General features: G+C 42.6%; 1 pseudogene; it reads right to left on the bottom strand.

Moving 5' to 3' along the window:
- Window positions 1-1,429: 1,429 nt before the first annotated feature.
- Window positions 1,430-2,743, bottom strand: LOC100467507 (annotated as a pseudogene).
- Between the last annotated feature and the right edge of the window lie 1,056 nt (window positions 2,744-3,799).

The following is a 3,799-nucleotide window of genomic DNA, read 5'->3' as shown; positions in this document are numbered from 1 at the left end:
ATTTATTTACTAATCTCAGTGTATGCGCTGGAAGGGCTGGATTCTTTGAGAGACTTCTCCAGGAACAAAAGAGCTCTTGGGTACCATTTCCCAGCCCAGCCCTCAGGTACTTCTGCAAATCTGCCTGCTCCAACTTAGCTGCCCTTAGGAGAAGTTTTCCCAGGTGTCTGCAGGTCCCTTCCTGCAGTGGACCCCTGAGGAACTTGCTGGCACTTCACACTCAACCCCTGTAATTTTCTGAGGACCTGCCCTTTAATACACCTTTGACAAGAGTTCAACCAAAATGGTGCCGCAAGCCTGGTAGTGTGAAAGGAGCCCTGACAGAGGCCAGCTCCTCTCCAAAGCGACTCCTGCCCTGAGGAGAGGGGAAGATAACCGTATGCACGGCTTCACTACAGCCACAGCAGTGGGCTGGAGGCAGATAGCTGGTCTGACTGCAGCCTCCTCCACCAGTAAGAGCTTCTCAGAGACAACAAAGGGAGAGTGCCCCCCGCAGTTCAGTGCCACTGCAGCTCTGCTAAATGCCTAGTCTGACTCAACTCGAGCTCAAGGCAGCCCCACACTGACCCGCTAACAACACAGAAACCAAACCCTGCCTACTGGCAAAGAGAAGCACTGCAGACAACTGGACTGAAGGCAAACATGACTTGACCACAGTAGTAGGGCACAGACAACACATTTAGGAGACACCCCTAAAGCACCAGGCCTGGTGACGAGGACATTACACTACAGGGCACCATAGGACCTCTTCATAAGGTCTTTCATACACTAAAATGTGTATTACATTCATTGATATTTGGATGTTAAGCCAACTTTGGATTTCTGGGGTGAATCCTACTGGATTATGGTTTTGTGTGTGTGTGTGTGTGTGTGTGTGTGTGTGTGTTTTAAGATTGTATTTATTTATTTGAGAGGGGGAGAGAGAGAGAGCACACAGAGGGAGGAGCAGACTCCCCGGTGAGCAGAGAGCCTGATGTGGGGCTCGATCCCAGGAGCTGAGATCATGACCTGAGCCAAAGGCAGACGCTTAACTGAATGAGCCACCTACATACCCCCCTACTGGGTCGTGGTTTATGATCCTTTTACATGTTGCTTCAGTTAGGTTTAGTTTTGTAGTGCTCTGAAGATTTTTCACATACATAGTCTTAAGAAACATTAATTTTTAGTTTCCTTTTTTGTGTTTGTTTTGACACCAGGCTAATAGTGGCCTATAGATTGAGTTGAAAGATGTACCCTTTTCATCTATTTTTTTTTTCTTTCTTAGAGCCTTTACTTAGAGATGTAATGGAAAAATCTTACAGGTATGCATGGAAAAGGAAGACACTATTACAGTTAAAAGAAAAGATGACCTAACTACTTTGACGCCTGTCAGCTGGTGTCGAAGCTTAAGCCCTGAGTGGGACATGTACAGGACTGAGAGGAATAGGAATTAGTATTCTTCTTCAGAAGCTACACCAATCTCCTCAGAATCCTTCCCAAGGGCAGCCATGTCCTTCTGGGTCTCAGAAAACTCTCTTCACCCACATACCAATGAACAAAAGTATGCTTGGCATACATCAGGTCAAACGTGTGGTCCAGGCCATCCCAGGCCTCAGCAATGGCTGCGTTGTTGCTCAGATGGCATACAGCTTACTGTATTGTGGCCAGGTTTCCAAAAGGTACCAGTGGGAGGTGGTAATTAACACCAACTGTGAAGCCAGCGGGACACCAGTCCACAAACGGGATCCTACACTTGGTATTAATGGTGGCAACGGTGGCATTGACATCTTTGGGAACCATGTTGTTATGGTACTACAGGCAGCAAGCCATGTGTTTACCATGGCGAGGGTCACATTTCATCGCCTGGTTGGCTGGTTCATAGCAAGCACTGGTGATTTCTGCTACAGAAACTTGTTCATGGTAGGCTTTCTCAGCAGAGATGACAGGAGCATAGGTGACAAGAGGGAAGTGGATGTGGGGACAGGGGACCAGATTGGTCTGATATTCTGTCAGATCAACATTCAGGGCTCCATCAAATCTGAGGGAAGCTATGATAGAGGACACAATTTGACCCTATCAACCTATTTAAGTTAGTGTAGGTTGGGTGTTCAATATTGAAGTTTCTATGACAGATGTCTGGATGGCCTCATTGTCTACCATGAAGGCACAGAATGTTCCAGGGTGGTGTGTTTAGTGAGGATGGAGGTGCAGAGCTCACAGCTGTGAGCTGTGGAAACCTGAGGGGATGCGTAAATGGAGAACTCCACCCTGGGCTTCTTGCCATAATCGACAGAGAGACATTCCATCAGTGGGGAGATAAACCCAGAATGAGTTCCCCCTCCAAAGCTGTGGAAAACCAAGAATCCCTAAATATCTGTGCACTTCTTGGCCAGTTTTTTAATTTGATTCAAGAAAAGGTAATAATCTCCTTGCCAATGGTGTAGTGTTCTGGGATGGAGCAATTGGCAGCATCCTCCTTGCCTATGATAAGCTACTCAGGGTGGAAGAGTTGGCAGTAGGTGCCAGTGTGAACTTCATCAATGACCATTGTTTCCAAGTCAACAAACACTGCCCTGGACACATGCTTTCCAGCACCCATCTCACTGAAGTAGGTGTTGAAGGAGTCATCTCCTCCTCCAATGGTCTTGTCACTTGGCATCTGGCTATTAGTTTGGATGCCATGTTCCAGGCAATAGATCTCCCAGCAGACATTGCCAATCTGGACACCAGCATAGCCAATGTAGATGGAGATGTACTCACGCATGGTGGCTATGGATTAGCAGGTACAAGCTACAGGAGCAGACACCGGGTCCCATTTACTGTCCCCAACAAACTAAGAGTTGAGATAAGTAATGCACTCCCTCTTCATATATATATATATATATATATTTTGGTTTTGGAGGAGCTTGTCAAGATTACACTTTGTTCTTTAAGTGGTAGAATTCACTAGTGAAGTCATCTGGGCTTGTGCTTTTCTTTGTGGGAAGTCTTTAAAAATTACCAACAAATCTACTTACTTGTTATAAATCTATTTAGAATCTATTTCTTCTTGAATAATTTTCAATAGTTTGTGTCTTTTCAAAAATTTGTCCATTTCATCTAGAGTTACTAATATGTTGGCATATAATTATTCATAACAGTCCCTTATAATCCTTTCTATTTTTACATTGTCAACATTTTTTCTCTTTTTTTTCCTCTCTCTTTTCTCCTTGTACTTCTTTTTTCCTTCCGGTATATGTATAATCTTGTGACTGATGACGTTCCACATTTTTCTGAGGCACTGCTTATTTTTTCTTAATAATTTCCTTTCTGTTTAGCTTGTATAATATCTATTGATATATCTTCAAGATTAATGTTTTTTCCTTCTGCTATCTCAAATCTATTGTTGATTCCTTTAGTAATTTTTTTTTTAAATTTTGGATATAAAATTCGAGGAATTCTGGAATTTCATTCTAAAATGTTTATTTGGTAATTATTTAATAATTTCTGCTTTTTGATGTTCTCTATTTGATTAAATATTTTCATCATATTTTCCTTTATTTTCTTTTGGTATGGTTGCCTTTAATTCTTTGAATATATTTAAAATAGCTTCTTAGAACCCTTTCTTGTTAAGCCCATCACCTGGGCCCCCTCAAAAGCAGTTCTTACTGTCTTTTTTTTTTTTTTCTGTCAAATGGGTCACACTTTTCTACTTCCTTCTTTGTTTCCTAATCTTTGTTGAAAACTGGACCATTTATATAATATATTGTAGCAAGTCTGTACACTGATCTCTAATTCCACCCCATGTGTGCATAAGAATTGGCACAATGGCCTTATAATC

The sequence above is a fragment of the Ailuropoda melanoleuca genome, chromosome 20, assembly GCF_002007445.2.
Source record: "Ailuropoda melanoleuca isolate Jingjing chromosome 20, ASM200744v2, whole genome shotgun sequence".
NCBI lineage: Eukaryota > Metazoa > Chordata > Mammalia > Carnivora > Ursidae > Ailuropoda > Ailuropoda melanoleuca.
The sequence above is the reverse complement of the archived record's forward strand: the minus strand, read 5'-3'. Positions and strand labels throughout refer to the sequence as shown.